This window comes from Zingiber officinale, chromosome 1B (assembly GCF_018446385.1).
Source record: "Zingiber officinale cultivar Zhangliang chromosome 1B, Zo_v1.1, whole genome shotgun sequence".
In the NCBI taxonomy this organism is placed as follows: Eukaryota; Viridiplantae; Streptophyta; class Magnoliopsida; order Zingiberales; family Zingiberaceae; genus Zingiber; species Zingiber officinale.
In genome coordinates, this window is record NC_055986.1 from 13,649,550 (window position 1) to 13,663,108 (window position 13,559).

The window sequence follows — 13,559 nt, forward strand, 5'->3', positions numbered from 1 at the left end:
TTATAGTGATTTATAAAATACAGATAAATAAATAAATGTAAATAATATCATAATAATTTTTCCCTTTTAGCAAAAAAGTTAATATGTTCCTTAAGACTTTAACTGCGCCGCGCCCCACCGAATAAATGAACCGGTTGTCTCTTTTACTTAGGACAGCGAAGTGGATACACGTGTCGCTGGGGTTCATTAGACCGCACGTGTGGAATCGGCGATGAGTCCACAACTCCGTCTCTTCCGACCTATAAAATCCGCTTTCCCCACGCCACCTTCACTGCCCGCTTTCTCCGGCGCCAGCGGCCCTCAAAATCCCCGCTTTCCTATCAGCCACCCACAGTCGGCGAAGCAACTATGACGAAGCAGAATGTTGTGCCGGCGGAGGCCGTCGCGACCGTCACAGTGGTGGCGGCGGGATCCTCACCCATATTCCCTTATCCTCCGCCCATATCCATCCCCAATAAGTACGTTTCCCAGTTCGATCTCGTAAGCGGCAGGACTAGCTCTTGGTTGGAGTCCATGAAGGCCTCCTCGCCCACCCACCCCAAGGTCGCCGCCGCTTTGGCCGCTTCCGTCCCTATCGTCGACTCTGTCTTCAAAGTGAGGTCAGGTTGGACGGTGAGTGCCTCTCCGAGCATTTCTGACCTTCTGCTCTTTCAAAGTACGTGCCTTTGGGGTTTTAATAATTTTGTTTCCCGTCCCCCTTTTTCTTCCCCGGCAGATGTGGCATCCGTCGGCTTTGAGCCAGTTCGATCAAATTGTGAGAGCCTCCAAGGGGAAACAGATCGTGATGTTTCTGGACTACGACGGAACCCTTTCCCCCATCGTCGAAGACCCCGACTCGGCCTTCATGAGTAATGCGGTGAGCCGTTCCGCTCTATCTTGCCATTCCCTTCCCACTTACGCTTTGTTCCCTGCTTCAACATGAGATTTTTTATCCTTTTTTTTTGTGACGCCAGATGAGGAAGGCAGTGAGGGAAGTGGCGAGAGACTTCCCCACCGCCATCGTGAGTGGGCGATGCCTCGACAAGGTACATTTTGATTGCAAGAAGACGCCACGACTTGCATCTCCTGTTTCTTAACTCGGTGATTCTGTTGGTGGACAGGTTGTTGACTTCGTGAAGTTGGCCGAGTTATACTATGCTGGTAGCCACGGCATGGACATCAAAGGCCCAGAAAAGTCCCGGCACGCCAAGGTCAGAGTTGCTCTCCTCTCCACTTTTTCTTCTTCAAAAAATTAAAAATTAAAAACATTGTCGATCAGAATCAAACTTCCATACCCTTTTCTTGCTTACTTTGCACCTTTTGGATGCTTATCTTGATCTCTCGGTTTGTGTGGTTCAGGCTGCCAAAGTTCTTTTTCAACCAGCGAGCGAGTTTCTGCCCATGATCGATACGGTTGGTTCCTCTTCTTAATTAGTTCGTCTCCTTCTCCTTTTCTTACCCAATCCTAAAGCCTCTTTAATATCTAATTTCCTCTCATTTTCCCCTTTTATTTTCTTCAGGTCTACAAAACATTGTTGGACAGAACCAAGTCCACTCCTGGCGTCAAAGTGGAGAATAACAAGTTTTGTGCATCTGTGCACTTCAGGTGCGTGGATGAAAAGGTTCGTTATCACTTCACATCGGCCACCAGCGTCCTTATTTATGCCAGAAACGGATAGCAATGTTGCAAAGATAACAAAGCTCAATTTATTCCATGTCAATTCGTGCAGAATTGGGGCTCATTGATCGACCAAGTGAGATCTGTGTTGAAGGAATACCCCAGATTGAGGCTCACTCAAGGAAGAAAGGTGAAACCTTGCTTTGATTTCTTTTGACTAAAAACATCTTGCTGTTTGATTAGAGCTTGATTGTGACCTGTGCTATTTGTTGGCTGGATATGTAGGTGTTGGAGATTCGTCCAACTATCAAATGGGATAAGGGGAAGGCATTGGAGTTCCTATTAGAGTCTCTTGGTAAGCTGGCAACAGTCCAATATATGTTACATCACATTATTTCCGGCAGTTTGGCTGGCTAGCCAACATTTTTGCTAAACCATCGAGATTTGAGATGCTCAGTCAATAGTTTCTCACCTTCACAGGATTTGCTAACTGCAAGGATGTAATGCCAATCTATATTGGAGATGATCACACTGATGAAGATGCATTCAAAGTAGGTCTTATTATAACTAAAAACAGATACAAATATGATACTGCATTGATATGGGTTTATTAAGAAGTGTCTCAACTCTTACTATGTCAGGTTCTTAGAGATAGGGGACAAGGCATTGGCATCCTTGTTTCAAAGTTTCCGAAGCAAACAAACGCTACGTATTACCTTCAAGAGCCATCTGAGGCAAGTGTCAAGACTGATGAGCCTTCTCTCTTTTCTTTTTTTTTTGCTTGGCAATATTATCTGTGCCCACTAAAACTTAAGGACCACTTGGTGGTCACACAGATATAGCTCCCTATCAAGTTCAAGTTATATGTGGAGAGTGCCAAATTACTAACATGATTCTTGGTCTGTTATCCAGGTGAAGGACTTCTTGATCCAGCTAGTAGAGTGGAAGCGTCTACCAGTGAAGGTTCGATCGAAAGTGTAGATTGGATTCACGCTGCCCCACCACCTATGAAATTTTCAGATGCATGATGAGGCTAAATGAAATTGGAATTTCATTATCCCTTTGTTCTAGGATAAGTGCACCTCCAAAAGAGGGGTTTTCTGTTTTCCTCATTGCACTTCCTTGCGTCTGAAACCACTGCATTTCGAGCATTATTCCCTTACAAGCAGCTGAAATCTTGTAAGTAGATCATGTAAAATTGAAAATTATGAAATAAGAATTGTTTTATTTCCACAGAAACTGGAGATTATATCTTGGTAGTGATTATACTGGACGCTCTTTTTTGATTGTAAAGAATTCCAAATGATTATATATATTTCGCAATCACATACTGGAACTGAACAAGTTCTTTGCATGTAATATAAATAACCTGTCTCTTCTATGGTTGTAAATCTAATAATAACTTATCGATAAGTGCACGATACTGCTGTCTCCAGATATAACAATGGTACACGCGCCATGCATTTTGACTAGCACAATTTATAACTTCTATGTGGATGTAGTTTCTCATACGGAAGTTTTTTTTTGGTAGATCATGGTCCCAAGCATTGGCATGTCTTTTTCTTCTTTAACTCTTGTGTGTATACGAATGAGAAATCTTTTTGTCTGATCTAACCACAATTATTTGTGTCCTAACTGATTTATCTGATGATTAACCCTTGAATATTAAGCATGAAAGCCACGGGAACATGAGTGATCTTCAGTAACTCAACTGTCTTGATAAGTTCTGGTCCCGATTCTTTTCTGGATCAGTAAAATTCAGAAGGCAATGGTTCTGTTCTACATACCCATTAATTTTTAGTGTTTTCATATGTTTGGAGTTTAATAACTGCCCTTCCGCGTAATATATATATTCAAATGAGATGTCTCTAAGTGGTACAATTGTCATTGTACCGACACTGAATATAGTGAAACTGAGCACTTATTTTACTAGGACATCGATTCCAACCATAAAGAAGCCTTAAAAATGGATGATCGACATGTTTCCACTACAACATGAATAATTGACTGATAGATCTTTTCCACATTTAAAATTTTTGCATTATATGTTACTCTTCTTAACCATTGCTACAGAAAATGACCACACATTTGCACATGGTCTCTACCTAATATATTTTGATAAGCAAACATGATTGATTGGTTTCAACCTTTATAAGCTGCTTCTAGTACTAGAAACTAGAAGACATCCAGATGACACAAATCCATACTCACCAACCACAATATTTCTCACATAAAACATTGTCAGAACAGTATAGTATTTGACAGCCAGTAGGTTGCTTTATTGCTCGACAATGCAAGTAAGTCTTTATGTTCTTTAATTAGTATTGTAATAATCTTGGGTTTCCAATTCATAACCAAAGTTTGATCTTATCCTCTTTGCTTGATGCAGAAGAAGTTGGAGAGTTATATTAAAGATCACTGGTATTGGAGAGAATCTTACTTGGGAAAGTTGAGCTCATTCTTAGAGGAAACTGTCCTTGGTGTATGATTTCTAGGATGCATGGTGGTGGAAGATAGTGAGACAGCTCCAGGTAGGGTAACTAATATTTTAGTGACAGTAACCTCATGCCACATGATATTGCCATTTCCTATTAGAAGTATTCGATTATTGAAGGTATAAGAAACAGTGTCAGCAATATAATTTATCGAATAAATAAACACATTTCTTGCAGTGCAACTACGTCACCATTGCATTCACTTCTCCAAGCAAAGAGATAAAAAGAAACTATCATTTCAATTATTCAACTGGTGTCCTAGAGATCTCCAACTCACTGCACAAGGAAGATGCTTGCGAATAGAATAACCATTGCATCCATTATAGGATGCAAGGAAAACGTTATTGCTAGGACAAACAATGCTGCTTTAGCAGATTGTTTACAACACATGAGCTGGTTGTTTAGCAGCCCTACAACATGATCTGATTTCTGAATTATTTTTTTAAAGGGAAAAAAATAGCCACGTCTTCTATTATCACTGGCCATCATAGATCTTTGGCCTCCTCAAACAGAGGAGGGGAATCTTGGCACTACTAAAGCATGACTTTCTCAAATTTAATAAGCTTAGGGTGTTAGGGTATCCTTGGGTTAGGTCCGAGAGGGAGGCACCAACTATGGTTTAAAGGAATCACAGTATGGTTGGGTTAGGAGTTGGAGTCCACTCGAGGCCTCATGCCTTGTGTAGACCAACTGGCCATTGGGTGGGGCCAGTAACATGCCTACCTCAATCCATGCTATTTCCTGCGTGGAAAGAGCTTATCCACTGCATGTAGTTCCCATAATTGGCGCCAAAGCTCAAATAGATAAAGCCTCAGTTTGGCCCTTTGATTTATATGATGGACACAGTTTTCTTCCATTGCATCTGCATGCCTTATACCTCATCCATACGTACAGCCCCTTCAAACCAAGCAAGTTTGGAGACAGCAACAAACCCAAAAGCTTAAGCTTTTAGACTTCAAGACACAGATTTTGTAGTCCTAGAACAGAAGCTTAATTCTAAGTGGATTGATAGATAATAGTTGCAGGTGTTGCAATATTGGTAATAGGCTCGTCTGTTCATGGAATTGATTGAGTTGTTCTATATTTTAGTCATTTGCTCATGTTAAATCTCTTATATGCTTCTGACATGAAGCTACGAGATGCTTTTTTTTAAAAAAAAACTTTCTTGTGTTCTGTGAAAAAATAGGAAGTGCCTCAAAATAAATTAGCTCATTTAACATAAGCATGTGATGCAACAGTAGAAATTAACAGGCTGTATTACTTTGTAGTTTCTTTTCGAGGGAAAGAGAAATCAATCTGGTCAGCTCTCTGTTCTATGTATTTGAGTAGTATTAACCGTTACATCTAGTCATGAACTTTGTTGTGCTTTTGTTAAGGAATAGGAACTGACCTGGAAATTGATAAGGTCATTTAAAATGAACATGTGATTGTATAGTATAGTATTTAAGAGGATTTAATTGATAGCTATAGCATGACTACTTCTTGCTGTAGCTATAGCTGAAATTAGGATTGGGGCAGGTCACTATAAAAAATTTATCCGGACAGTTTTCTCTTCTACACTGGTCAACTACAGCTTTCCGATTTACCTCCTCATAGATGGTCATGGGGCCGACCGTGTGGGGCCGCTGGGTGGCGAATTCCACCTTTCGCTACCATATTGCTGAAATTAGGACGGTAAATAAATTAAATGTTCATGAACAAGTTTAGTGTTCGGCTTGATAAGAATTTGTTTATGTTTGTTCAATACATACCAGATTAATTAAATGAACAAGTTTATGTTGGTGCGGTTTTGCACTAACGGTCTAACTTGGGTTTTGATGAATGACAAGTAAGTTAAATTAGGCTTTGTTATAATCTAACCACTTGATTAAGTGTGCAGGAAATCCAGCTAAGTCAACAGGCCGATCGGATAGTTGATACGAAATCTAGCTAGGTAAACGGGTCGACCAGATAGCTGGTACGAAATTCAGCTAGGTCAACGGATCGACCAGATAGCTAGTACGAAGTCCAGCTAGGTCAACGGACTGATCGGATAGTTGGCATGAAGTCCAGATAAGTCGACGAGCTGACCGGATGTCTGGCAAACTGGTAAGTTAAGGTAAGTCGCTGGAGGAGAGTGACCAAGTGAGGGCGCATCCCGGTTGAAGGGGCAGTAGGCGTCTGCCCAGTTTAAGTCTATTTGGGATCTCTAAGCTGAGACTTTGACTAGTTCCTGGTCCTGGAAGGACATGAACTAATTACTACTTTGTATTATTATTAAATTATCCTAATACTTATTTTGCAAGGTATTTTTGGACTAACATTATTTTGCAAGGCAAAAAGAAGAAAATTACCTTCGGATGAATAGTGTCTGAAGGCGCTTTCAAGCAGTGAAGGCGCCTTCATACTATTTATAGATATGGAAGGCGCCTTCCACAGGATAAAATTTTAGTGTCACAGCAGATAAATGTCGGGCTATTCGGAATCAAACTTGCCTCATTGGAGGCGCCTTCCATGGCTATGGAAGGCACCTTCCACAGCCTATATAAGGCAGACTCAACCAAGCTTCAAAACACAACACATATACGAGTTACCGCGCATCCGATTGAACTTCCGATTGCTCTAGGCTTCTGCTACGACTCTGCTGCAAAGCTGCTGCGCCCGATGATTGCTCCGAGGACTTCCGATCACGGTCAGCAGACCAACATCGACACAAGCGCTCCCACTACGATCTCCAAAGTGTTGGTAAATTTTTTTTTATAATTAAATATTGCAAAAGGACAAGTGCAGAGTGTTGCACTTGTTCTAACTTTCCTTGTACTTTGATTCCTTCTCCCGGAGGTACCAAAAGAGGTTTATAGTGAATTACTCATCGATAGGTCCGCGGGACCTGGGTCTTAGAGTAGGAGTCTCCGAAGACTCCGAACCAAGTAAACCGCTTGTGCTCCTCTCGTAATTGTTTTTCGTGTTTTTCTTTTCCGCTGCGTTCGCACTCTAATTTTAAAACAACAAAAAGAGAATTTTTAAAAACCACGTGATTCATGTAGGATCGAAAAGCGCTAGAGGAGGAGGGGGGGAGGGTGAATAGCGCTCGTGGTTAATTCGTTCGTTTTAAAAGAATCGAGTAAATTGCAGTGGAATAAGAACAATTAAAGAAAACAATGACACAAGTTGGTTTTACTTGGTTTGGAGCCTGTCACGACTCCTACTCCAAGGCCCACACTCATTGAGTGTTTACTTTGGATAATTCACTATCAATCAAAAATATTATAAATTAATGTATAGTTAATTAAGTGTAGTAAAAATATACCAACAACTAAGAAATCTAGAATTGGAGCTTTAGGTTGTCGGAACAGTGTTATGACTTTGCCGGAATGTCTTTTGAGCAGCACGCAAAAGAAGACTTGCAAATTTCTGATATTTTTCCTCTGCTCAAACTAGGCTTAAGTAAGTCATTGAGGGCGCCTCCAACCTCCATAGGAGGCGCCTTCAGCGGGGATACTTATCCCGATTTCGTAGCGTCGATAAGCTCCGCGGCGTCCGTTGCTTATCCACCCGAAGGTGCCTCCAAGATCCATGAAGGGCACCCTCCATCCAACGTTCAAGGCGTCTTCCATCTCCTTGTTGGTGAGGCTTTCGACCAAGGCACCCGAGGCACCTCCAAGCTCCATGGAGGGTGCCTCGGGAACTGTTCATTCGAGGCTTTTAAGTCCTTTTCTCTCCCTGCAAGATGTGTTAATCCAAAATACAAAACATATCCTGCAAAATAGAGTTAGCACGATAAAATATGAAATAAGAAGTTATTTTGGCAATCTCCGGACTGTCCGGTTCTGACTTCGGATTTCGCCTCCAGAAAACCTAGGTCAAACTGACGCCTATTGTTCCCTCTTCGGAGAGCGCGTCCTCACCTACTCCTCTCAGGAGAAGTTACCTGGCACCGGTCCTCCAAACCGATTGCACTTTTGCTCAGCGCCCAAGGCTTTCGGTCTTTATGTTGGACGTCCGCTCTATGATCCGTCCAAACTTCCACTCGGTCCGCGACCATCAGGATTTCAACCTATAGTCATCGACTCTAGGATTTTGCCCGAAGCGCTCGACCCGCCAAGACTTTCCGCCTAGGGTTACCACCCCCTAGAACCTAGGGTTACCGCCCCCTAGGGTTTTCCACCTGTCTAACCACGGCTAGGACTTTTCATCACCTAAGATAACCACCCCCTAGGACCTAGAGTTACCACCTCCTAGGGTTTTCCACTTGCCTAGAATCCACTAGGACTTTTGCCTAAGAACACTTAAAACTTTTCCTTCAAACTCAATCAACCTTGTTAGATCACAAGACAACTTAACTTTGAACCCTTTGACATAATCAAAACACAGGTTCGATCATCTGGTGGTGTTTCCCGCACCAATAATTCATCCCCTTCCCCCTCTCACGTGCATAATCGATCCAAAAAGTGGTATCAGAGCAGATTTTGCTCTGATTTAGTGCAACCACCAATAAAGCCAGGAGAATTATTTTTTTTTTTTTGTTCTATCTGAATTGACATATTTAGATGTTTTTGTTCGATTTTAATTTGAGATTGGCGCAACACCTTTCAAACTTTTCTATATTTTTTTATCTCAAACACTACTAATCCAAGGTCAAGTCTTGGTATCTCATTTTAGTTTTTCTTTCTACAGTTGTGAAATGGCACAACTTGAAGGGTACAGCACTGTTCGTCCTCATCTATTCAACGGTGATGACTTTCCTTACTGGAAAAAGTGAATGGAGGTGTACTTGAAGACCGATTTCGACCAGTGGTTCAACATCACTAGAGGATACAAAGCTCCCGTCGATAATGCCGGAATTCCAATGGACCAGGAACATTGGAATCCGGAAATGAAGAAAAAGACGCAGATCGATTTCAAAGCACTCAACATAATTCAGTGTGGGCTAACATAAGAAGAGCTGAACTGCGTCGGCCCATACAAAAACGCAAAGGAACTTTGGGACAAGCTCATAGAACTGCACGAGGGAACCAACGACGTTAAGGTAACAAAAAGATATTTATTTTTAAATAAATTATTTAATGTCAAAATGTAGGAAGGTGAGACTATCAATCAGCTGCACGCGAAGATAAAGGACATCCTCAATGGACTCCACACAATCGGCCACCAATTAAAAAGTTGGGACCTGATAAGGTATGCCTTAAATGCATTTCCTTGAAATGCGCTATGGACATTCATCATGGATGCCTATAAGATTTCTAAGAACTTATCAAAGTTAAAACTAGATGAATTATTCTGTGAACTAGAACTGCACGAACAGACTAACGCCAAATTCGAGAAAAGTTTTACTCTTATTGCAAGATCATCAAAAGACAAATCCAAATCTAAGCCAGAACCCGAAAACGAGTCTGACCCAAACTCAAATGATGAAGAACACCTGTTAAACTCGGTAAGAAAATGTTCACCGGGAGAAAGAAGAACTTCACTAACAAGGACTTGCAAAAGATCAATTCCACCTCCAACTCTAACAATAAGAATGTGACTTGTTTCGGATGCAACAAGAAGGGGCACTACAAGATAGACTGCCCTAATCTGAAAAAGAAGAAGACCCTCAAAGTGACGTGGGACGAATCATCCAGAGATGAATCAGACGGCAGAGAACCGAAACACTCCAACTACCTCGCACTGATGGTGCACGGACCTGAATTGGAAAGTGAATCGGAAGATGGGTCTGAACCCTCTTGAGTCTTCACTCGTTTCCGAAGATTTCGATGAGGTATATTTTAGATTAAATAAAAATTTCTTTAAAATTATTGCATGCTTAAATAGGAAATTAACCACTTATGAAAATCAAATAAACGAACTGACAAAAGAAAATGATAAACTTAATGAACAATTAAAATTGAACTCAACAACTGAACCAATTCAAACTGAAATCCCAAATCAAGTTGCAAAATTTGAGGAGGATAATTTCAAATTGAAAAATGAAACAGTTAAACTAAAGGAATTACTTGAAAAATTCACAAGTAGATCCAAGTATCTTGACATAATACTTGGATTACAAAGAGCTATGTACAACAAGCCCGGACTCGAATGCAAGCCCAGCTCAACCAACAAATTCTTTATATCTTTAGTTAACCAAAATAAAAAATCAAAGTAAAGCTTGGATTCCGAAAGTATGTCTAACCACGCAAGTAGGACTCAATCAATATTACATACCTAAAGATAAAATTTATTATATAAATCATCTCCCTTAAACTCTAAAGTTAAATCTTCAAAATTAAATATAAAACAAAAGAAAAACCTTAAGTTATTCAAACCTAACTTAAACAAATACAATATAAACAAAAATTATAATCAAGTATACAATAATTATAAAAGTAATTGACATAAACCCAAAACTCAAAATATTCAATAATTCAGGGGGAAGCTCCAAATTAGTTGGCACTTCTAAAATAATAACTTATCTGGTAGGGTAATTAGGACTAGCTAAAATAGAGACAACAGTTTAACTTGACAAAAGTACTGGTGAAGTTTTGGATGATAGTAGGTTAGGAAAACTATGTCTATGCATGTCTAGGAAGACATGGCTTCGACTTGGTGCATTTGGCTTAGTGGAACTAACTGAAGCTACTCCTTACGGATCCTAACTAATTAGACCAAGGTTTTGTATTAAGTTCAGTGGATAGGACTATTTGAAAAACCCTCGAAGGCATAATTACTCTAATAATGTCCAAGTGACTCACCATAGCTCAGAAATTTATTCGAAAAATGTCTATTTGTTGAGCTCAAAGCTAAACTTAAATCTAACACAAAGTTAAATCAAATCCTAAAATTAAACTTTACCCCATCTCATAAAATCATAAAATTTCCTGATTGAAAATATAGATCGGGTTAGATGACTAAGGAATTTAAAATTAAAAATCAAAATGATATCAAATTTAAAATTAAACTTAAAAATTTTAAATCAAAATTAAAATTAAATTTAAAAAATTAAAATTAAATTAAAAATTAAAAATTAAAAATTAAAAATTAAAAATTAAAATTAAAATTTATACTTAAAAAAATTAAAATTAAACTTAATAATTAAAAAATTAAAATTAAAAATTTTAAATCAAAAATCAAAATTTAAAATTTAAAATTTAAAATCAAAATTAAAATTAAACTTAAAAAACTAAAATAAATTAAAAACTAAAATTAAAATTAAAATTAAACTTAGAAATTAAAATTAAATTACATTTAAAAAATAATAATAATAATTCTGAAGGCAGGCCGTGAAGGTGCCTTCAACACCATCGAAGGCGCCCTCAGGAGAGGTGGGAAAATTCCCGCCTAAGCGCTGGAAGGTGCCTTCAGCCACTTGAAGGCACCTTCGATGAAACTTGAAGGCGCCTTCGACTATTTTTTTCTCAACGAACAGAATCGAGTTCTATTCTCAAATTCGACAACAATAAGATGCCTTCCAGCCACAGTTCCTCTACTCTTTCGTCCCCAAAACCTTAAAGATGCCTCTTAGGTATATCTTACTTCAATATATATCTCTTCAATACTTAGTTTATATGCATTTTTCTTGTCTCTTTATGCTTATATGTGTATAAAATTAGGAAAAGACGATATGTTCCCCCTAGGTCTAGCAATGCTCCATCTACTGATGCTAGATTCCCTACTGAGCAGTTTAGGGTGTCCTTTCTACAGCATACATATGTACCATTGAAATCTAGGTACTTGAATAGGACATTTTTTACCCAATATTGCACCCCTATTACACAGGTCATTGAGCATTACATGCTAGATAAATTGGTTTACTGCAGTCATGCAGTAAATCTCGATTTGTGTGCTCAATTCTATAACAACTTAGAAAAAATAGATGACCTGACCTACTCCACCAGAATTGGTGGAAAGGATTTTCACTTTTCCCCTACCCTATTATATGATAGTCTAGAACTTAGGAGGTCAGCATGCCCACTTTGTGTTATCCTAGTAGGGATCTGTCATTTGGCGAGCCTATCTATATGTATTTCTTTGGGGAGGCGAGACTACCTACAACGACTGACTTTAGGTCACTCTCTCTCAAGGTCCAGGACTATATTCTATATAGAGTCCTGACCACATGCATTCTGCCGATCACATCTCGCGATGTTGTGATGATGCGACCTTCCCACTCCTTTTTATATGCCCTTTGTCAGTGACTAGATATTGGCATTGCATTATATATGTTTCATAATATCATACATGCATCCAGTCTCGTCATTAGGCGTCAGGTTCATATGCCCTATTATCACATCCTGATATACATATTTTCGACCATAGGAGTAGATATGATCCAGGGTACATCCAACTCCCTTAGTGCATATGACGAGTTTGGCCAGCATCAGCTAGCCCTAGTGCATATAGACATCACTGCTTAGGGGGTTCTAGCCTGGAGAGGTGGGTCATAGTCAGCCATACCAATCGAGGCTGAGGATGACTTTCTTGTTCTAACCGAGGGAGAAGAGTGGCCAGAGTTTACGGCTAAGGAGATATTTGGGTATGCTCCGACCTTGGACCAGCCTTCGACCTCGACTCAGCCCTCGATTTCTCTATCCATCGAGGATTGACTCGCTCAACTTGAGGAGTCCTCCGCGCAGCTTCGGCAGTCAGTCTTGAATGAATTCAACACACTTCGGGGGGAGATAACCACTGGATTTACTTTCCTCCGAGATGACATGACCACCAGATTCGAGTAAATTCTTCAAGCTCTGCGCTCCTGAGCGACCCCTACCACCACCTGATGATGATGATCAGACCTGATCATGTTACATACATTATTATGCATTATATATAACTTGACTTACTATTTTCAATTAGTTATTTTTCAATCTGATTCTTAAAATTAGAAATGTGTTTCATAGACTATGATCAATATTTTCAAAATTATTTTCAAATTTTAGGGTAAATTCTTTATATAATTTTTTCAAAATTCCCTTATTTTTAGACTTTTAAAAATCAGTTTTAGCCTTAGTCTAGATCAAACTCATAGAAAACATGCTCTTATAGATCTAGGACATGAGCATCTCACCAACACATTAAGGTTACCTTGTTTGTGATTGTCAAACTTAGAAAGGGGTGAGATACATAGGCAGCTTGTCTGGACTTACGATGCTTATATCAGTGCATCAACATAAGTCTGGGCATTAAATACCAAATCTACAGCAATCAGGTTAAGAAATCCAGATTAGTCAAACACTAACTGGATACAAAGACCTAACCTGACTAACCAAGCGAACACTGCTATCTTCTTATGGTTAGTTAGTAACTAACGGTTAGACAGTTAAGGATAATTTATAACTAATTAGGTTATTTTAAAGTAATCTCAGGTTCAAGGGGAGGAAAAAAAGTCAACAAAAAAAATCCATTTTTAAAAAATTATTACATGTCTTGAAAAATTATTTTGAAAACTGTCTCAATTTTTTCAAATTACTTTAAAAATAATTTTTAATGTTGCAACATTTAGTATTTTAACT

At 39.2% G+C, this 13,559-nt stretch overlaps 1 pseudogene; it reads left to right on the forward strand.

The window, feature by feature from the left end:
• The first annotated feature begins 290 nt into the window (after positions 1–290).
• On the forward strand, positions 291–2,608 carry LOC122028770 (annotated as a pseudogene).
• Positions 2,609–13,559: the final 10,951 nt, after the last annotated feature.